At 37.6% G+C, this 24,052-nt stretch overlaps 1 long non-coding RNA gene across 23 annotated transcripts; it reads right to left on the minus strand.

The window, feature by feature from the left end:
• Window positions 1-1,744: 1,744 nt before the first annotated feature.
• On the minus strand, window positions 1,745-5,963 carry LOC139898503 (uncharacterized). 23 transcript variants are annotated; one of them, XR_011777041.1, is made up of 9 exons: window positions 5,420-5,724; window positions 4,973-5,302; window positions 4,221-4,781; window positions 3,376-3,458; window positions 3,148-3,258; window positions 2,567-2,652; window positions 2,351-2,472; window positions 2,145-2,266; window positions 1,745-2,075 (listed from the first exon to the last, which is right to left on the minus strand). It is a non-coding gene; the product is annotated as an uncharacterized lncRNA (long non-coding RNA). The 23 variants fall into 23 exon arrangements; XR_011777042.1 differs by having other exon boundaries at window positions 3,148-3,224; window positions 3,372-3,458; XR_011777038.1 differs by having other exon boundaries at window positions 3,372-3,458.
• Between the last annotated feature and the right edge of the window lie 18,089 nt (window positions 5,964-24,052).

The following is a 24,052-nucleotide window of genomic DNA, read 5'->3' on the forward strand; positions in this document are numbered from 1 at the left end:
TGGGTAAGCTTTAGGCTTTACTTTTCTTTGGAGTTGAACTATTTTAAGTTCTCCGTGATAATCGATTTTTCTTTTTTAGCTAATCATTATCTTTATCGTTGTGGTTGTCATCGTTATTATTACATATTGAAGAATTTGAGATTTTTTTTTACATGAAAGAGTACATAAGAAATTATGCAAAACTTTTTCTATGAAATTATACAGGATCACGACATATAACATAACATGCTTAAAATGTTGACCACTTTGACCCAATTATACATGTGAGGTACATTCTGCATCTATCTTGCAATACCTTCTTAAAAGACTATTCCTCGTAGTAGATGACATATAATTCACAGTCATCAGTACAAGTAAATTAAAGATTAAGTAGATAAAATTGCTATGTCAAAGAACAACTAAATTGGGTACAAGAGTTTAATATGAAAGTATGATAATCACCCACATATTGTTTACCATATCATAACAGGTGGAGATATCCCTTTCTTTTATGCAATTGATTATCTGATTAAGCGGACCGTATGGTTTGACACACACAAACCCCTTCACAGATGTACTTCTTACTTGATGAGAATGCATCTAATGGGAGATCCTTCTGCTCCTAGTAACCTTAATGGTAAACAATGGACATTATATAGCCCTGCTTCCACATCATCAAGTTTCAGACCTTCAACAAGAATTATTTCCTGAGATTACAAAAGTTACCAGGGTAGGGTTAACATTGTCAACTGTACCCAACAACCAACTTTATCATAAAAGGCACAAAAATCTCATTCTATATGAAGAGCATGTGAGTTAAAAGATGTTGCAAGACGGGTGCATTACCCTGCTCTCAAAGAAGACACGATGTGTAGGAACAGAATGAACGAATGCAGCAACTGATAAGTAATCAATACCTGCAATTACATTAAATGACTGATCATATCAAGCACAAACAAGATATGAATGTAGTAGATTTTATATTTATGAAGTTATTCAGTAGTATTTTATAGGTTAAGTATTGGTGCACAGTACACTTGTTGTTTTTTTCCTTTAAACTAGTTCCTTTTGATTTGGTACCAAAAACAAACATCTGTAAAATATCTTAAATATGCTAAATCTCATTTTTAAGAGTATTTCATCATATGTCACAATCAATTAGATATGCGTTTGATGATGTACAGAGTATTCTTCAGAATTGGAGTATCACATACGGGTCAAACCTTTCTTTTATGCAATTGATTATTCCATTTGTTAAGATCCAGCAAACATGATTAATTGCGAACAAAATGAGTTTGTTTTCATTCTACATTTGTCTTTTCCTTTTCCTTCTTTTCATTTCATTTGTATGTAATGTAAAACCTCTCGCCTTGGTCATGCTTTACCATCAGGTATCTTTATTTTTTGAATTAAAATATTTATTTGCTGCAAGTTCTTTTAACATATTTTTGATAAAATTTGATTATTAGGCCTGAATTGCGAAATATGTACAGGCAGTAGATGTGGCAAAAATGGGTGGGTCACACAAAGGGTCAAATGGATAAGTTTTAGGCTTTACTTTTCTTTTAAGTTGAACTAGTTTATAACCCGCGCATTCGCGGGTATTTTATCATACGCAACTTTAAAAATAATTATATTGTTAATAACTTGTAAATGGTAATGACATAAGTAATAGTTGTGAAAAAGATGTAATAAATAAATAAATCAATAAATAGTAAAAACATTAAAATGATAAACACAAAGAAAAATAAGTATGCTAGTTGAGAAGATAAAAACAAAAGATTTACGCCAAGTTTACAAGTAGATATAAGTTTGTACAATTTTATAACCCGTGCCAAAAGAAAACTCACCACACATAATCAGCATTCTTCCTAGATGTCTAGAGCAAACATGGTTACGACTGAAGGCCCTATCCATTGTACAATTTTATAAGACTCAAAATTACTTTCAAAATTTTAACATATAAATTATAGTTAAAACCTTCAATAGGTAAGATTACCACCCATGTGCTGATACAACCTTCAATAGGTATCTTAGCTTGACATAAAAGGGAATGCAATGCCTTGCCTTCAAATTAAATACCATGTCAAGACAAGCTGTCAAACAAAAAAAATTAAATCTTGTTACAAAGTTCATAGATAATGAAATATGAGTGATATATCTACCTTGACTGAGCTTCAATATTGAAGCAGTTATAGTTATGAAGATACTAAGTACTTTCTTAAATACATCAGGATTGAAGACTGGCTGGGTTCCCATCGCCATTCCAAGCAACAATAATCATAGCCTTTAAAAACAAAAATGTTACCAATGGTGGTGAATACAATTCTTTATGGATATTCATACAAGTATCAAATACAACAAAAGTTACCTGTAAGCACAATATGAAGAAACTTCACATTATGTCAAAGATTCTAAAAACATGCCAATATGAAGAATCTTAAGAAAATTGACTTTAGCAGCCCATCTGTTTCTAACAGCTGGTTTGCCATACTGAAACTCAAAACCATACGATATCTTAAATGAACTCTTGAATTAGGAATTATGAAAACAATATAAAAAACAATGCACCACTGGTATAGCTTACCCCGTTTATCTCAGATTCACGAGATTTTAAAGGCTCAAGGAAAAAATCAGCATCAACACGCATTGGCCAACCTAACTGGAAACAATCTTTTTTTTTTTTTTTTTTTTTTTTTTGGAACGGCAATTATATTAATAGAAAACTAGCAAGAAGCTAGACAAAAACAAAAATGAAACAATAAATTACAAAGGGCATTGAAGCCAATCATTCCATGACGGAGCAATTTTGCTTCTAGCTTTTAACCAAGAATAGGAAGACAAACGGATACTATCAAATAAGTCTGTTCTCTTAATCGTGTTAGAGCCAAAGAGGTTGTCATTTCTGAAGCGCCAAATCCACCACATTGTTGTGACAAAGATACAAAATAGACGGGACTTAGAAGCCGAAGGAGCTGCGAAGTAATCAAGCCAAGTAAACAGATCTTCTAAGAAATCGAAATTAGGCCAACGAACATCTGTCCAGATCTTCACCCGAGTCCAAATCAATCTACTGACCTAAATATAGAGGGAATTCTTATTCTTATTCTTAGTAATACTATTAAATAACACGGTTACACAGCAACTCCGAAGAAAAAAAAATCATACCAGAAATACTCGTCTATATCAGCATAATTTCTCCATTGGGAATATTTTGATTTCCCTACTTTGCTCCAGTTAGCTTCCTATGAAGCGGTGAAAATGAAAGAATACATGGTACTGCAAAAAAATAAAACTTCCTAACTTATAGTGAAAAAAATATTATGAGAAATAAATGACATTTATAAGTATAATTCACATCAACATGGTACTACTAATAATATGAGAGATACCTACTCCATAACTTAGTAAACATTGAACCAAACATTATATTCATCAAGAAGTGTATGGTTCTTGCTGCACAGTCTGGATTGTCATAGCTAAAAAAATCAACACACTCAAATAGAATTAGACGATAGCGACGATAATTAAAACAACCGTTTTTCATAGCTGCGTTAATGATGGGTCAATTTTATTAGTAAATGTATATGTTACATGGGATTCCATTATGTTCAGTTATATAATCTAGCATTCAAAGATAATGCCCCACACCAGTTAGACTTCACATGTTTGGTATTGACTGAGTTCATTATACTCATAACACAAAAAAAAGTTGTTAGATTAGTTGTAATTATCTAATAGTAAGTAGTGTTAAAACGTTTCTGCCCGTAAGTAGTGTTAAAACCCATTACCCCTGTCTTTCTTTATCCCCAAAAAGCCATTACCAAACCCATTCAGCTGCCAGATTTAGACACTACAACAATAAATTAACATTCAAGTATAGTTCTTTTTATGGGCAACTTGAATAACCAACGTGTCATATTAGTGGCTACTAAAACAAAAGCCGACTGACATTTTCCTTACAAACTGTCTCCTACGATTACTTCACATATTCGTTACAGAGCATGGTTTGCTGCTACATTTATTTTACAGGAAAAATTGCATACCTCCGGTTACCATTACATCAACTACATTAAAAATTGGACAACACCAGCAAAACAGCCAGCAACCATAAATCGTAACTCAGCTAGCGCACAAATTTTTAGCAACTAAATTAAAAATTGGACAGATGAAATTTAAAAATCAAAATCAACAAATCATAGCAACTTTGAATAATACAGATATCGAACAGAATGGTATACCTGTCTCAAATGGTGGTTGTCTTTTTGCTGGTGTGGTCGGGTGTGGTGGTGCAGTAGATGAGATGCTCTGTTTATTTCCAGCGGAGGATTTGCTTTACATGTTTGCTTTACATAGCAAATTTAGTGATGCACCAAAAACAGAACTACTAACCTGTATTTGTGTTTCCTTATAAACTTAATACAAATACAAATTTCTTCGCTTAAAAAAGTTGTTTTAGCCTTGGTTAAACATCACTCAGAGTGTACTTTTCTTGCATAAAACCTTCTCAATCATTTTATTTATATACTTTGATAAAACTAACATATTATAACTCTGTCACCATATTTGACACACCAATTATAAAAGGTTCAAGTAACCCACCCATTCTGAAATGTATCAGGGATTTCACATACCCTAGTAGACGGCTGGTTGATCTCACCCTCTTTACGTTCCATATACCGATTCACAGACTCAGCTTTCTATGATTGCGCTTCATCACTGTCATTATTCTCACCGGATCCATCTTCTCCCATTATATCAGTTAAAAATTCGAGAAGGAGCTGCTTGATCCCCATCCATATCTACAAATAATATCATGTATTATAATTTTAAAAACAGACAACATTCAAATTGCAAGGTTCATTCAGAACACAAACCGCGACTTTGTACATGATAACAATTTGACAAATTAATGATAGTCATGAAGAGTCATGACTGTTTGTATTTCCTTTAGATATTGAGTGTTCCTAAAGATTTACTTGAGATCCAACACCTTTTGGTTCTGTCCCACAATACGAACATGCATGTGAGCGTCCTGAAATTGCATCCATGTCAAGCGTAAAATCATCAATCTCTTCTGTAGTAATTGCCTTTCTTTTGCATTCCCTACGTGCAATGTAGGCACAATCGTCATCGGGAAGTACTACAGTGATTCTAGCATAGACAATATACAAATCATCATGCTTTTTAGCTTTATCTTCTGAGTCATTGATAAGAAGTTACAGGTTGATCTAAAGTAAAAAGATTATCCCTATATGTACCATTTCAAGACAGATCTCATCATGGCCTATGTGGTCGTGTTCGTCAAACCATATCTTGGGATCTTTATATGACAGGATAAAGACGGGAAAATGGTGATAAAAAACATTTGAAAAATAAATCTATTGTATCCAAATCCAAATATTGATAAACAATCTGATAAATTAAATTAATAACAAACCTCTCCTCAATAAGTAACTTTGGGGACGCAAAGGCGTGATTTTTAAAGTTGCAGCGGCATAGTCTTTCTCCTATTATTTCTTATCACTTGACTTAGTCTTTCGATGGCAACCAAACCCGTTACAACATCAAGAACCTAGGTTTGCAATTTATCAACTAAAACCCTAATTTGTAAAATCAGTAAAAATATATGGTGTTTACATAATCTGGCAAAAAAGCTACCAGCAATCAAAAATATAGTAAATGAAACCCTATTTTTTTTTAACACAACAAAATCGTTCATCGATAAGCAACATCAAACAAAATAACAAACGATAATGTCTTACAAACCTGTAAACAACGAATGGTCATTCCCATATCGACTGCATAGTCGCCTTCTTTTCAAGGTTAACCAATCGAATCGTAATTATAATAAACGCTTGATTTTGATGTTTTGAGATTAAGATGAAAGCTTATTGATTTGGGAAGTGTGTATGATTATTGTTGTATATCGATTGATTTAGGATGTTAGGAAAAGAATTAACAGCGGTTGTGAAATTAATGGAAGAATATGAAAGCAACTGCACCATTGTGAATTTCTATTCTATAGCGTAATTAACTTTTTTAATTAAGGATATTAGGGTAATTAGCAACATTAACTGTTGGTTAAATCTTTAAATGATGTCATTTGGAATTTAAATGGCTAGGATTGAAAGTTACTATGTCCATCTAAAGGCTAGGATTTTGTCATGTAGAATTTTTTAAAATTATATATAATCATAATAGTTTTGCTATTAAGAAGAAAAGAGAACAGATAATTATTTTAAGTTCTCGGTGATAATCGCTTTTTTTTCGTTTGCTAATCATTATCTTTATCGTTGTGGTTGTCGTTTTCCTTGTCGTTATTATTACATATTGAAGAATTTGAGTTTTTTTTTTTTTTTTTTACATTAGAAATTATGCAAAACTTTTTCTATGAAATTATAGAAGATCATGACATATCACCTAAGATATCATCTAACATATTCAATGTAGGCTATATACTCTGAAATATACCAATGTATGCTATATACTTTCAAAAAGTGTACTCATGTCAATAAAAATGACCTGCTACCGGCTATACCGGTTAAAATGATTATGTGAAAAAAAATTTTCTTTTAAATATAACATGGAAAAAAAACCCTGCAACTTGTGTTCATGAAGGTCAACGATTTGATTCATGAATTATAGGTTGTTTATGGATGAATTGATGATTGTCGAGTGTTTTGGTGATGATTTCTAACAACTTTGATGAAGAAATCGAATTATGAAGGTATCTGAATTTCAAAATCAAAAGTTCATCTTCATCTTGTTCATCATGAATGTTCATCACGATTATGTGATTTTGATGCGGATTTAGATGAAATTTGTTCACGAATTAAGTTAGAAGCTGCTTGTGGCACCATTTACAATTGATTTGAAGCTCTGATTCGATGATGATGTTGATACGATGAAGATGATGATGTTAGCAAGTTTCTAAATTTTGTTGGTATACACAAGGTTGGAGAATTCGGATCTCGGAGAGATCTCGTTTGGACTTTTTAGGGAGATCTCGGCATCTCGGAATAATCTCGGGGAGATATCGGACGTTGACCTTATAGTTTTTTAATAAAAATATACATAAAAACATAAATATATGTATATTTATATACGTCTTTACGAGCTTTTACAAAAAATATCCGAGAAATGGGCGAGAAAATCTTAGAAATTACGAATTTTACAATAAAATCTTACAAATTAGCAAAAAAATCTGAGAAATTGTGGCTTTGACTAAGTTTGACCTCGTTGACTGTGACGATCGCTCCAAATCCATATGGACGAACACGTCATTCATCGATTTCATTGCGAGGTATTTGACCTCTATATGATACGTTTTGTAAATATTGCATTCTTTTGAAAAGGCACATCATAAATGAATATTTAAATCAAAGGTTTTCGACATCTGATGATTTCTACATATAGACAATCACCGTAATATAATAGTTTACATTAGTACTTCCGTTGACAATGCAGTCAAAATAAGATACATGGTGAAGATTTGGTGAATGCAACATTTTCTTGAAAAATATGCCATGTAAGACTCCATGCACATAGCTTGTCTAACATATAAGCAAACAGCGGAAGACTTCTAGGGAACCTGAGAATAAACATGCCAACAAGTGTCAACACAAAGGTTGGTGAGTTCATAGTTTTAATGTTTTGCATAATCTGTACATAAAGGTGGATCACAAGATTTCAGTTGTTTCATCCAGAAACGTTTATCAAAATATTCTACAAGATTGAGCACCCTGGTAACTAAGCTTTAACGTTATAATAAGTACCCCTGTTTTAACATACATGCAACCAACATGTACAATACACGCAAACCAACGTGTACTAAACTGAAATAGCATACGTCTGTTTTATAGTTCAGGCTAGTGTGACGCCCCGTACAAAACCATCGTGTACGATTCGTCAACAACAGGATCTTTACACGGTCAAGTACTACATGCTATTTGAAAACCAGTTTTGTATTCATAAAAGATAACGTTTACAAAAGATAACGTGACACAAAGGTCATTACAAAGTCATTATTTGAAAATAACATAAACTACGAATGCAAAAGAAAAGTTTCATGATTGAGACATCTCTAAGATTATGCAGCGGAATTCTAGCACAGCAGGTCCTTAACAGCAAGTCTAAACATCAAGACAGCAAGTCTAAACAGCGGAAGCAACAAACCTCTAAGCACCTGAGAAAACATGCTTAAAAACGTCAACAATAATGTTGGTGAGCTATAGTTTAAGTTGTAACAGTAATGTAAGGTAGGCCACGAGATTTCAGCGTTCCAAAACAGTATGAAAAGTATATGTTTAACCGTGGGCACTTAGTAACTAACTTAACGTTTATAACCCCCTAAAAGTACACTTGGCGAGTGAGTATGTTTACGAAGTATTAAACACCCGTTAAATGCTAGCGCGACTAGCTCGAGTGGGGATGTCAAACCCTATGGTTCCATATCTAAGATTCGCGTTCACCGGTTCAAAAACCAATGACTAAACGTTACCGAGCTAAGGGGAAAGTTTATGCCGTTGTATAACCCACACATATATGTAAAGTTTAAGTACTCATGCCTAGTATGTGAAACGTAAAAAGCGCATGTATTCTCAGTCCCAAAATAATTAAAGTAAAAAGGGATGCTATAACTCACAGTGATAAGAGCGGTAAAGTCGATAATGAAAGTATGCAAGTAGTAAGTCGGTCCGAAAGGTCGTCAACCTAAGTCAAGGTTATTAGGTCATTGTGTTATCCTCATAAGTTCTAATAGTGCATAAAATAAGTTTAAGTGTCATCATCATCATCGTTCATCATCATAAAAGCTAAGTAAGTTTGACAAGAATAGAGATCGAAACAATAGGCTGACTTCGATCAGCTGCTACGACCTCTACGTAAATCGAAAAGACGCGTAATTAGTGGCTATGGCTCCGTATATGAGTCCCCTAACCGCTGACCAATTTTCAGAACCAAACTCGTCTTCGTTTGACCGTGGAGACGGTTTAAGTGCGAGTAGGTCAGAAATTTCAGCACAACGTTAATAGGGTGTAGTGACTTTCGGAAGGCCATAAATCCTAAACCGTAACTCGGATTAAGACGAGGTCTAAACGGAAAATTATCTACTTGAACCGAAATAACTGAAAATAAACTTTACAGTAGCCAGGTGGTTTGATTGGATCCCGAAAACAGTAATAAAGGTGCTCCGGTGAGGTTCTTAGTGCTTGATGCTCATCACGGTTCTCATCCTTGATGCTTGTAGCTTCAAGTGTACAACTTGTTGATGGGTTAGCATCACCTTGACCAAGATTCTACCATCAACACACAATATATTAAGACCAAGTAAGAACACAACTCATTTAAGAGTCTTAGATGGATGAAACCAAGGTTACATCATATCCTTAGTCTTAACACAATTACAAGTTACATTTTCAACTAAAGCTACAAACTTTACTTCAATCAAGCAAGTATGAACATAATATAAGTCAAATGAAGTGATGGAACCCTAAGCTAGAGAGCTTGGATCCTTTTCACACAAGTTATAAGGTCACAAAGCTAGAAAGCTTGAACCTTTAGTGTTCTTGAAGAACTTGAAGCATAAAGCTTAGATCTTTAAGTTATATGAAGACCATAAACACAAGTTTTGATATTTATAATAAAATAATGAGATCATAAGTTAGAAAACTTAGATCCAACAAAAGATATGAAGATTCAAGCTAGAAAGCTTGCATCTTGGTTGTTCTTGAAGATCTTGAAGCATAAAGCTTGGATCTTTAAGTTACATGAAGATTACAAACACAAGTTTGAAACTTTATAAGCAAGATTAAAGTTAAAAAAATATAGATCTACAAAGTGGGTGAAGATTCAAAGCTAGAAAGCTTGAATCTTCCATGTTCTTGAAGGATTCAAATCTAAGTTTGAATCTACAAGATGTAATCAAGATCAAAGCTAAAAAGCTAGACCCATGATGATGATGATGATGATGATGATGATGAATTTGTGAGAGAGAGAGGAAGAAGAAGAAGAAAAATCAATACTTACACTTTTTAGAGAGAAGGACTAGAGAGAGAATTAGAGAGTGAGCGTGTGTGAATTACAAATGAAAGCAAGTGTAAAATGGATGGAATGAGGCTTGTATTTATAGGTGGATGGGGTGAGGGAGGGGGAAGGTGGTCGTGATTTGGAGGGGGGACAAGGGGGACAAAAGTTTGCTTTTTGGTTAATGGTTGTCTAAAGTTGGTGCTTATGTTGGGATCCCATGCAACATTAAGGATAATACTTGACATAAATGCTAGCATGTTCCCTCTAATAAATGGGCATTTATCTTACATATTAATGGGTCACTAGCTAATAATAATTGGGCTAATTAAATAGTCCACTAACTAGTGTAGGGTGGGCTAAGGCCCAACAAGGTAGAAAGTCCAACAAGACTAACTAGTAAGCATAAGTAAATTACTACGCGTAATTAAGCATCCATAAACCCAAGTAATTATTATTATAAAATAATAATTAAGATTTCCTAGTCATAATATTCCGATTACGACAAAAGTTAAACGTGTACGCAGTACGCAGTTTGTTCGTAACATCAAGTGACACTAACTGTCATAAAGGTTTCCGGTGATCAAGTTAAGTATCCTACATACTTAAAGGCACATTTTAACACATAAATGAAAGTAAGCCATGTGTATAAAGATTCCAGAGTATAAAGTAGCACAGTACGCACAAATAAGCAGTTTCGCTAAAACACAAGGCACAAAAGCAAGTCGAAAAAGTCGGGTCGTTACATTACCCACCTGTTAATTGAAATTTCATCCCGAAATTTAAGCTGAGGCAGGTGTTGAAGTCGGGAAAAGGTGAGGATACTTCTGCATCATTTGATCCTCTCGTTCCCAGGTAAACTCGGGTTCACGTTTGGCATTCCATCGGACTCGAACAATTGGAATCTTATTGTGCTTCAAAGTCTTAACCTCACGGTCCATGATTTCGACAGGTTCTTCCACAAAGTGGAGTTTGTCATCAATCGTAAGTTCATCGAGAGTGATGACAAGTTCTAGTTCGGCAAGACATTTTTTCAGATTCGACACGTGAAAAGTAGGGTGAACTGCGCTCAACTGAGTCGGAAGATCCAAACGGTAAGCAACGGGTCCAACACGCTCCAAGATTTCAAAAGGACCAATATATCGCGGGTTTAACTTTCCGTGCTTTCCAAAACGGATCACACCTTTCCAAGATGCAACCTTCAACATTACACGGTCAACCAAGTTGAATTCAAAGTCTTTACGTTTAAGGTCGGCATAACTCTTTTGGCGATCTCGGGCCGCCTTAAGTCTCGCTTGAATTTGGACAATTTTCTCGGTTGTTTCATGGACTACCTCGGGTCCGGTGATTTGCTTTTCGCCTACTTCGGCCCAACAAATAGGAGAATGGCATTTGCAGCCATACAACGCTTCAAAAGGTACGGCATTAATACTCGAATGATAACTGTTGTTGTAAGAGAATTCAGCTAGCGGCAAATGTCTCTCCCAAGCCTTTCCGAAGTCAATAACACAGGCACGCAACATTTCCTCCAAAGTCTGAATCGTTCGTTCACTCTGACCGTTGGTTTGCGGGTGATATGCGGTACTCATGTCGAGACGTGTTCCCAAGGCTTCTTGCAAAGAACGCCAAAATCTAGAAGCAAAACGGGTATCGCGATCTGAGATAATCGATAAGGGTACACCATGACGAGATACAACCTCTTTGATATATAGTTGAGCGAGTCTCTCCATCGTATCCGTTTCCTTCATGGCTAAGAAGTGTGCTGATTTAGTAAGTCGGTCAACGATAACCCAGATGGTATCATAACCGCCTACCATCTTCGGTAGCTTTGTGATGAAGTCCATCATTATCCTTTCCCACTTCTATTGCGAGATCTCCGGTTGTTGAAGTAATCCAGATGGCTTTTGATGTTCGACCTTAACTTTTGAGCAAGTCAAACACTTACTAACATAAGTTGCAACATCCTTTTTAAGATTAGGCCACCAATACTGTTCCTTGAGATCATGGTACATTTTACCGGCTCCTGGATGAATCGAATATCTCGACTTGTGTGCTTCATCTAGTATAAGGCTCCGTAGATCTCCATAACTGGGTACCCAAATCCTTCCGGCAAAGCATCAGAGTCCAGTCTCCTTAACCTCGAATCGTGAAACGAGAATGTTCAAGTGTTCTTGAGAAATATTCTCCTCCTTGAGAGCCTCATCTTGGGCTACTCGGATCTGCCTATTGAGATTTGAATGAATGGTGACGTTCAAGGTGCGGACACGAAGAGGTACCGTCCTCTCCTTCCGGCTCAGGGCATCGGCTACAACATTTTCCTTTCTAGGATGGTAACGAAGTTCACAATCATAGTCGTTCAGTGTCTCGATCCATCGTCGCTGCCTCATGTTCAATTGTTTCTGATCGAATATGTGCTGGAGGATTTTGTGGTCGGTGAAGATGGTAGTTTTAGTTCCATAAAGATAGTGTCTCTACAATTTGAGCGCAAAGACAACGGCTCCAAGCTCGAGATCGTTCGTTGTGTAGTTTCGCTCATGAATCTTTAGTTGACGAGAAGCATAGGCAATAACCTTCGATATTTGCATCAATACTCAACCAAAACCATTTTTCGAGGCATCACAATATACGAAGAAATCATCACTGCCTTCAGGAAGAGATAAGATAGGTGCGGTGGTCAATTTCTGCTTCAAGTTTTGAAATGCTGATTCGTGTTCGGTTTCCCACACGAACTTCTTCCCTTTGTGAGTCAGCGCGGTCAAAGGACGCGCAATCAGAGAGAAACCTTCAATAAATCATCGGTAGTAACCGGAAAGACCTAGAAATTGGTGGATATGAGTCGGAGTAGTGGGGGTTTTCCACTTGCTGATAGCTTCGATCTTTGAGGGATCAACTTTGATACCTTGATCACTCACAATATGACCCAGAAATTGGACTTCCTTCAACCAAAATTCACACTTGGAGAATTTGGCATAAAGTTGCTCTTGTCTCAAGAGTTCCAACACTAGTCGAAGATGTTGTTCATGTTCTTCTTCACTTCGGGAATAGATGAGGATATCATCTATGAAAACGATAACGAACTTGTCCAGATATGGCTTGCATACTCGATTCATGAGATCCATAAACACGGCAGGTGTGTTGGTTAAACCGAATGGCATCACTAGAAACTCATAGTGACCATAACGGGTTCTGAACGCAGTCTTCATCACATCACTCTCCTTCACCCTCAATTGGTGATAACCTGATCGCAAATAGATCTTGGAATAAACGCTTGATCCTTGCAGCTGATCGAAAAGATCGTCAATTCTGGGAAGGGGATACCGATTCTTAATCGTCAACTTGTTCAGCTCACGATAATCGATACACATGTGGAAAGATCCATCCTTCTTCTTCACGAATAAAACAGGTGCGCCCCAAGGCGATGAACTCGGTTGGATAAATCCACGGTCTAGCAATTCCTGCAGTTGACTCTGCAACTCTTGCAGTTCGGAAGGTGCTAGCCGATAAGGTGCGTGAGCTACGGGTGCAGCTCCCGGCACTAGATCGATCTGGAACTCTACTGCTCTCGTTGGCGGTAATCCAGGCAATTCTTCCGGAAAGACATCGGGAAATTCGTTCACAATTCGTACATCATTCACACTCTTCACCTCGGCTTCTAACGTTTTCACATGTGCTAAAACAGCAAGACGTCCTTTCTTCATGATCTTTTGTGCTTTCATGCAACTAATGAGGTTCAGCTTCGAACTACATCTCTCTCCGTAAATAATTAGTGGCTCACCATCTCCGTGGGGTATACGAAGAGCTTTATCTCCACAGATAACGTCGGCCCTTACTTTGGTCAACCAGTCCATACTGACAATCACATCAAAGCTTCCCAATTTGATGGGTATCAAGTCAATCTCGAAATCCACACCAGCTATGTTGATAATAGCTCCTCGGCCAATTTGGTCAACTTTCTCAAGTTTTTCATTGGCTACCTCAACAAGCATACTCTCCTTTAAAGGAACTAACGACCAATCTATCTTAGAGCAAAAGTGTCTACAAACATAGCTCCTATCGGCACCAGTATCAAATAGGACAGAAGCTAATAGATTGTTGATAGTGAATATACCTGTAACCAAGTCGGGGTTCTCACGGGCATCCCTTGCGTTCACATTGAAAGCGCTTCCACACGGTGGTCCTCCGTCCTTTCGCTTGTTGGGACATTCATTCCTAAAGTGGCCCTGTTGTCCGCACTCATAGCACTGCCTTGGTCCAGTAGGGTTTGTCTTCACCGTTGGGGTGGGAATCTTGCAGTCCCTACCAATATGCCCGGTCCTTTTGCACTTTTCACAGACCACATTACAGTACCCAGTATGATGCTTGTAGCACCTCTTGCACTGCGGTAGAGTACCCTTGTAGTTGGGGTTCGAGCTAGGGGTCGGGTTGGGGTTCCTCCAGTCGTTGCTTCCCTTGAAACCCTCATGCCTCTTAGCTGCGTTTTGATCAAAGACCTTTCCCTTGTTTCCATCCCACTTACGCTTCTCATGACTAGTCCCCGATTCTGATTTCGCTTTCTCAGGTTGATGTGGTAGCGGAGTGGTATATAATACTATTAAATTTTACAACGAAACACTATTAAATACGATACAATTTTACACAAGATATTTATTTATTTATAGAATGGATATACTTAAACCTTGCTACAACACTTATAGGCAGTGTACCTAATCGTACAGTAGTGTAGTTTTTAGTAAGTCCGGTTCGTTCCACAGGAAATCTTTTTTAAACAAAGCTCAACGCTATATTAGTTTACTTTTATAAAAATACAAATATATATATAAGTAATATTATTATTATAAAGGGGGGTTTTTACCGTTTAATGACCGGTTTGTCGATTTTAAAACTTTAGTCGCAGTTAAAACCAAATGTAAAATATTAAAAATAAATACAAGACTTAAATTAAAGCATGAAGTAAATAACGATAATGAAATTGCGAATAATAAAAGTGCGATAAAATAAACTTGCGATAATTAAAAAGTACGATAATTAAAAGTGCAATTAAATACAATAACAATAAATAAAGTGCGATAATTAGAAGTGCAATTAAATATAAAATAAAGGAAATTAAATATGAAATAAAAGAATTATGCTTATTTAAACTTCCGTAATCATGATGTTTGACGTGTTGATTTTAGTTTTATGCCCATGGGTTAATTGTCCTTTGTCCTGGATTATTTAATATGTCCGTCTGGTTTTTGTCCATAACAGTCCATCAGTCATAAATATAAAGTGCGAGTGTCCTCGTCAAATTATCCTTATACCCGAAGTTAAATATTCCAACAAATTGGGGACTTAAACTGTAACAAGATTTTAATACTTTGTTTAATAATTACACCAGGATGTCGACTGAGTGTAACCCAAGGTTTTAATATTTTTTTATCAATTATACCAAGTGTCCTTGTACACAATTTCACCCCTGTTTTAATTATTCTAGTGGCTATTAATCCATTCCCGTGTCCGGTTAAATGAACGATTATTCGTACATATAAATACCCCGCCCATCGTATCCGATTGAGTGTATATGGTAATTTATAGGGACGTCCAATTGTAAATCTTTATATTAACATTAACAAACTATCATTTAGTTAAACAAATATAAAGCCCATTAATAGCTCATAGTCTAATTTCCACAAGTGTCGTTCTTTTGTCCAAACCCCAATTATGGTACAAAGCCCAATTACCCAATTTTAGTAATTAGCCCAACATCATGATTACTTCGTTTTAAATAAGCATAATAATAACTTAGCTACGAGACATTAATATAAAAAGGTTGAACATAACTTACAATGATTAAAAATAGCGTAGCGTTACACGGACAGAATTTCGACTTACACCCTTACAACATTTGCTAACATACCCTTATTATTAGAATTATAATTAAAATTAAAATATAAATTATAAATATATATATATATATATATTACGTATGAGGAGAAGAAGAAAAAGATTTGCGATCAGAATTCGGTTGCTTTTATAGGAAAATTCGACTTTTGGGGCTCCGCGACTCGCGGTGAAATACTCTTCAAACTCCGCGAGTCGCGGAGAATGAAATTACAGCTCAGTCCCTTTGGAGTCTTTCTTGCCGACGGTTTTTATTATTTATTATAATATATAAATAATTATAAGAATTATTTAAATATTATATTATATTTATGTGCATAGTTGACTTGTAATTTTTAGTCCGTTGCGTCGAGCGTTGAGAGTTGACTCTAGTCCCGGTTCCGGATTTTTGAACGTCCTTGCGTACAATTTAATATCTTGTACTTTGCGTTTTGAATCTTGTACTCTTGTAATTTCGAGACGTTTCTTATCAATAATTGGAACCTCTTTGATTGTCTTTTGTACTTTTGAGCTTTTTGGTCGTTTGCATCTTCAATTCGTCGAATCTGTCTTTTGTCTTCACCTTTTATTATTTAAACGAATATCACTTGTAAATAGAACAATTGTAACTAAAAGCTTGTCTTTCTTGAGGAATAATGCTATGAAATATATGTTCGTTTTTAGCATTATCACAGGTTCCTTGCGGGTGATCTGGTTCATTAGGGTGTACGCCATGCGCATAGCTTCCGGGACGTTGGGTGGCTTCGAAGAGGTGACATTTCCCTGAATGGACTTGGGAAGTCCCTACAAGTATCGTTCCATTCTCTTAAACTCCGGGCTAACCATCGAGGGACACATCAGCGCTAACTCCAGATACCTACGGTTGTAACCATCAAGATCGTTTCCCACAACCTTCAACTCCCAGAACTCAGCCTCCATTTTCTGTATCTCTGTTCTGGGGCAGTACTCTTCGATCATGGCTCCCTTAAATTCTTCCCAAGGAGTAGCATAAGCCTCGTCAATACCTTTGGCCTGAGCAAGTGTGTTCCACCAGGTTAGGGTGCCGTTCGACAGCGTACAGGAGGCATACTTGGTTTTGTTCATCTCTGAGCAGTTGCTTACACGGAACACAGCTTCTAGTTTCTCAAACCATCAAGTCAATCCAACTGGCCCCTCAGTACCACTAAAGTTGCGGGGCTTGCAGCTTTGAAACTCCTTATATGTACACCCATTATGGATGGGCGGGTTAACTGGTGGAGCTTGTGGGTTGATTTCCGCAATAGTTGCGGCTACTCTTTCAGCAATCATTTCCTCGATTTGTACTGCTGTGGGCGCTGCTCTTCCATTTGCCATTGCTCTTCTAAACAGAAATTTTGACTTAAGTCAAAATCCAGCATTTAATAAATAATAATATAGTATATGGCAACCAACATGGAATCAACGCAACACATGTTAACTAAGCAATGCAACTAGATACAGATACCACAAAATCACCATACAGTAACGTAATTAGAACACCGTACAAAAAGTAAACAACACTAAGTTCCATTCATTAATAATAAGTTGCATACATCTGCATGGGTTTGCACAATACATGAGTAGAACATGAAATTACAAACGAGATTACATAATGAAATCTACTACAATGCCCTATGGTGACGATGGGTAAAGGATGTCCATTACGTGGGATATCTGGTCCTCGAGCTCAGTTACCCGAGCACGGAGGATCTCCACTTCCCTTGTCAGTTCCTCGACGGAGGGAGATGGTGGGGCAGGCGGTTCAGTCGGTACAGGTGGTGCAGGTGGTCCAGCACCAGAAGTAGATGGTGTGTAACGGTAAGCCTTACGCACGAATGGATCAGCAGGATACAGCACAACCCGCTTGCGGTCGGTGACCCTAGTCTTCAGTCCATGTGCGTTAACGGACAACCTACCTCCGTTAACCCCTGGAATACCGGTACCATCGAAACGATACCGCCTCTTCGGTGGGGTAGAGGGTGGCTGCACGGGCGTCTCCTCAGGGTCCTCGTCAGAATCCTCATCACTGGAGTCATCAGAGGATGAGTCGTCGGATGATGAGTCATCGAAAACAGATGGAGGTGGCTCTGCTCGGCCGGTAGTCATAATCCGATATCTGAAAGGCGAAATCGGCTCGACACGTCCATCAGGAAGGCGTCTACACCAATGGTTATACTCATTGCGGAAAGGAACGTCCCCATATTCCCCTGGAATCACAACACCACCAGAATGGTGATGTGGCTCTGAGGGTCCTGGGATGAGTGGAGCTGGAATCTCTGGTGGATCCTCGTGTTCGTCTGTGGTGATCACTGGGTCGGGTGCATGGCCACTGGCTCCAGAGGACGAAGCGCCAGAGTCACTGGAGTGTGTCGACGATGGGATATGTGAATCGGCAACAATGGTAGGCCAAGTGGAGGGTGAGTCTGAGTCGCTCTCCAAAATGATAACGGGCGGGACATCCGACATCTGAACAGGGAAAAATGACTTTTTCCATGTCAGTAAGTCATAAAGTAAGCACGTATTAGGCAAAATAACTACGATAGTTGATATTACTCCAATTAGTCATATCTTTAGTCGTAATATCACGTCCTATTGTTGTTTATTTCATATGTAAACATCGTAAATCCGTTTGTAACTCATAGTATTGTAATATAGTCTAGATTCATTGTAAACTTGAAGAAATATGAAGATAATATATGACAACAGCTCAGAGATCGAAAACGAGACCAGAAAGCCAATACCAGAAGAGTGCGCTCAGCGCACCACAAGTAGTGCGCTCAGCGCACATTGCAATATTTTGATCAGAGGATTTTCTTGGCAAAAACCAAAGTGCGCTCAAGTCTTCAGACTAGTTGAATTAGTTGATTACAAATAGGAGGTCTTAGATGACAAGAACATCACTTGCGTCTTGTAATCCCGTTTGAGTGTTTACTCAAGACTACTCTTGGTGAACCGATCAATTAGTTCTCATGCATAACCAATCAATCCGGTCTTAATCTTAAATAACATTCAACATCGAGGGTAAAAAGTCTAGATGAGCATTTTTCCTTAAATTGATATCAAATCTATCTTACTTACTTTCTTTGCACTTATTTTCATCTTATAAACTTAAAAGACCAAAAATATTGTTTTTACATTTAACCTTCTCTGATTTGGCTAAATCGTTAAATAGCCACCAAAACATAAAACTTGTACCTTTAAGCTTCATTTACTTAGTTAATCATAATATAGTTTATAATTCTAGTTTGACTAATACAACTGTCCTTGGAACGATACACGGAACTAAACCAGTTACTATACTACTACACGATCGAGTACACTGCCCGTTAGTGTGTAGCAATCTCTAATCGGTATTTTTCTATATTATTTTATACAACAATTCATATACCACTTTTCGCACATCAAGTTTTTGGCGCCGCTGCCGGGGAGAGTTTTGTGTCAAAATAGAATTATTGACTATTTTGTGATTAAGTAGTTTCTTAATTATTTTAAATTATTAATAGTTTTTGAATTTTAGACTTATAGAATCGATGCATTTAATAGTTTTGTTAGTTGTGTGATTGATAGATTTTAGGTTGCATATGCCACATACCCGAAGTTCAGATTCTCCATTACTTACACCGCTTACGGAACCTGATAGAAAGCTTGGTAGGATCCCGAAAGAAGTACTTGAACTTTTTGAATCTTCATCAAAACAGGAAACTTTTGATACAGAATCAAGTACAACCAAGCCGAGATATTCTGAACTTGGTGATCCTGTTCCTCCTCCAAAATTTGAAATGGAAGGAGAAAATAGACCGGTGGTACCAAGACAATCAATGGCGGCCAAGATGAAGGCAACCCGAACCGGACAAGGTAGTGCCATTACTCCGCCTACTGGTGAGGTAAATTTTGAAATAAAAGGACCTATTCTCCAAATTATTAATAACAGGTGTCAATTTGGTGGTGGTCCGAATGAAGATGCAAACGAACATATTCGTCTCTTTCAAGAGAAATGTCTTCTTTTCAAACTTAAACCAGACACTGACCAGGCCATATTTTTAAGACTTTTCCCATGGACACTCCACGGGGAAGCACGAAGTTGGTTAGATTCTTTGGCCGAGGCTACGATAGAAACTTGGGATGGTATGTTGGAAAATTTTCTTAAGAAATATTTTCCAGCTTCTAAGTCCGCGAGACTCCAACACGAAATTACCCAATTCTGTCGAAAGCCGATGGAAACTTTGTACGAAGCATGGAATCGATTTTCCAAAATGCTAAGAGGATGTCCGAACCATGGTTTGGATACCTTCCAAAAAGTCCAAATCTTTTACAAGGGCTGTGATGTTGCAACCCGAATTTCCATTGATCAAGCGTCCGGAGGTTCACTCATGGACAAAACCGAGCAAGAGGCTTATGAGATAATCGAGAAGCTAGCCGATTATTCTCATGAGTGGCATCAAGAACGCCCAATTACTCGTAATGCTCAAGTCCAAAGCGCCAGTGCTTATGATGACCTTAGTTCCCTAAGTGTAAAAATAGACGGTGTTGCTCGAAACATGGACAAAATCACCAAGGAAATTCATAGTATGAAAGTAGGTTGTGAATACTGCGGTGGACTCCATTTAGGAAAAGATTGTGATGCCGGTTTAACTATGGCTCAAAAAGAAGAAGTGGCTTTCATAAGCCAAAGAAATAATAATCAATTTCAAGGAAGAGCCCAGTTTAACCGGAACTTCAACAACCCCTACAACCCTCAAGGTCAAAATTCCAATTACCAACAAGGGTCAAGTAGTGGGTACCAACAACAAACTCCGGGTTTTTATCAAAAACCCCAACAGGAAGAGAAAAAGTCAAATTTGGAGAGTATGTTGGAAAACTTGATTGCATCACAAACCCAGCTTGTTACAAACATAAACCAAACAAACGAGAAAAATGAACACCGGTTCAGGAACCAACAAGCCTCAATACAGAACTTGGAGAAGCAAATGAGTGGGTTAGCTAGTTTACTTAGTGAGATAAAACCAGGAAGTTTATCGGGCGATACCAATAAGAACACCCGAAATGAGCACGCCAATGTTATCACCACACGGAGTGGTTTAGCATACGATGCTCCAAAAATGCCCGAAAATTCTGATTTCAGTGTTCCGTTGAACCAAAATGATGAACCGGTTAAGGAGCCGGAACAAGTGGTTGAAAAGGAAGAACGGGAAAAACCCGTAGTGAAACCATATCAACCACCGCTCCCATACCCAAGAAAGCAAAAACAAGAAAGGCTAGATGCCGAAAGGTCAAAATTCCTAGATATGTTTAAACAAATTAACATAAATATGCCTTTCATTGATGTAATCTCGGGTATGCCCAAGTATGCTAAGTTCTTAAAAGACTTACTTACTAATCGGAAGAAAATGGAGGAACTTTCATCCGTCACCATGAATGCCAATTGTTCAGCAATTTTGATGAACAAAATACCAAAGAAGTTAGCTGATCCTGGAAGTTTTACAATACCATGTCTCCTGGGAGATTTGGAATGCATTAAAGCATTAGCGGATTTAGGGGCTAGCATAAATTTAATGCCTTATTCATTATATGTTAAGCTAAACCCCGGGGTACTAAAACCAACCCGAATGGCAATTCAACTAGCGGACCGCTCCGTTAAATTCTCCCGTGGAATTTTAGAGAATATGTTAGTAAAAGTGGGTACCCTAGTATTTTCGGCTGATTTTGTAATTTTGGACATGGAGGAGGACACACGTGTGCCTCTTATATTAGGTCGACCTTTCCTCAATACCGCTAGAGCTATGATAGATGTTCATGGGCAGAAATTGACCCTTAGTATTGAGGATATGAAGGTTACCTTTTCCGTTGACCATGCCTTGCAATACCCCGAGTCTACTGATGATCAATGTTATTATTTGCAAACCGTAGACACATATTCGGAGTTGTTGCAGGAATTTCCAGAATTGCAAGGTACGGGAGAATGCATTTTTGCCAAAGGTGATGAAGAGAATATGGTGGAAGAAGTAGAGATGTTGACCACCTTGATGGCTAACGGTTATGAGCCAAATGATGAAGAGTACAGAAAGTTGGATTTGGGAAATGAATACCGATGTAAAACATCGATTGAAGAACCCCCCGTTTTAGAACTCAAGCCACTTCCAAAACACTTGGAATATGCTTACCTTCAAGAGGGTTCTACTCTTCCGGTTATCATTTCATCCGAACTCTCTGTAAGTGAGAAGTCTAAGCTTGTTTCCATGTTAAAAGCCCATAAACCGGCTCTAGCATGGAAAATTCATGACATCAAGGGTATAAGTCCCTCTTATTGTACGCATAAGATATTAATGGAAGATAACTATAAACCATGTGTACAAAGACAAAGGCGACTGAACCCTAATATGCAGGAAGTCGTTAAAAAGGAGATTGTCAAACTCCATGATGCAGGTCTTATTTACCCAATTTCGGATAGTCCTTGGGTGAGTCCAGTCCAATGTGTACCCAAAAAGGGTGGCATGACCGTTATCACCAATGAAGACGACCAATTAATTTCCACCAGGACTATCACGGGTTGGAGGGTATGCATTGATTATAGAAAATTAAATGATGCTACCCGAAAAGGCCATTTTCCCCTTCCTTACATTGATCAAATGTTGGAAAGGTTGGCAGGAAAGAATTTTTATTGTTTTCTTGACGGTTTCTCGGGATATTTCCAAATCCCTATAGCACCCGAGGACCAAGAGAAAACCACCTTTACATGCCCTTATGGTACTTTCTCCTATCGACGTATGCCCTTTGGCTTATGCAATGCTCCTGCTACCTTCCAAAGGTGTATGGTAGCTATTTTTCATGATATGATTGAAGACTTTATGGAAGTATTCATGGATGACTTTTCAGTCTTCGGTGATTCTTTTGATTCATGTCTTCATAATCTTGAGCGTATGTTGATTCGGTGTGAAGAATCTAATCTTGTTCTTAACTGGGGAAAATGCCATTTTATGGTAAGAGAGGGCATTGTTTTAGGTCATAAAATTTTCTCTGCGGGACTGGAGGTGGACAGAGCTAAAGTGGAAGTCATAGCCAAATTACCACCACCGTCAAATGTAAAAGGTGTAAGAAGTTTTCTGGGGCACGCCGGTTTCTACCGTCGGTTCATTAAAGATTTTTCCAAAATTGCAACCCCGATGAACAAACTTCTTGAGAAAGACGCTCCATTTGTCTTTACAGACAAGTGTCTTAATGCCTTTAACCTCCTTAAAGCAAAACTCACGCAATCACCCATTCTCATATCGCCGAATTGGTCAATTCCATTCGAACTTATGTGTGACGCTAGTGACTTTGCTATTGGTGCAGTCTTGGGGCAAAGAATTGAAAAACATTTCAAGCCCATTTATTATGCTAGTAAGACATTGCAAGAAGCCCAACTTAATTACACTACCACCGAGAAGGAACTCCTAGCAATTGTCTTTTCGTTTGATAAATTTCGATCCTATTTGGTACTAGTAAAGACGGTTGTCTATACAGACCATTCGGCATTAAAGTACTTGCTTGCTAAGCAAGATGCTAAACCCCGGTTAATACGTTAGGTCTTGCTTTTGCAAGAATTCGACATTGATATTAAAGACAAAAAGGGGACTGAAAACCTAGCTGCCGATCATCTTTCTCGCCTTGAGAACCCGAATCTTGAGGTTCTCCATGAGACTGTTATCCAAGATAACTTTCCAGACGAAAATCTCATGAAAATTGAGAAAATTGATGATCCTTGGTTTGTTGACATAGGCAACTATCTTGCGGGTGGATTCCTAGAAACCGTTATGTCACATCAAAAACGAAAGAAATTTTTCAGTGACTTAAAGTACTATTTTTGGGAAAACCCGTATCTCTTTAAACGGTGTACCGATGGGATAATCCGTCGTTGTGTCTCCGGGGAAGAATGCAATTAAATTCTTCTCCAATGTCATCTTGGTCCTACTAGTGGACATTTTGGACCCCAAATCACGGGGAGAAAAGTCTATGAGGCCGGTTTTTATTGGCCTACCATCTTCAAGGATGCCCACCAAATTTGTAAATCATGCGATTCTTGCCAAAGGGCAGGAAAAATTAGTCAAAGAGACGAAATGCCTCAAAACATAATCCAAGTTTGTGAGGTTTTCGATATTTGGGGCATTGATTTCATGGGACCATTCTCAAAATC

The sequence above is a fragment of the Rutidosis leptorrhynchoides genome, chromosome 3 (assembly GCF_046630445.1).
Source record: "Rutidosis leptorrhynchoides isolate AG116_Rl617_1_P2 chromosome 3, CSIRO_AGI_Rlap_v1, whole genome shotgun sequence".
Taxonomy (NCBI): domain Eukaryota; kingdom Viridiplantae; phylum Streptophyta; class Magnoliopsida; order Asterales; family Asteraceae; genus Rutidosis; species Rutidosis leptorrhynchoides.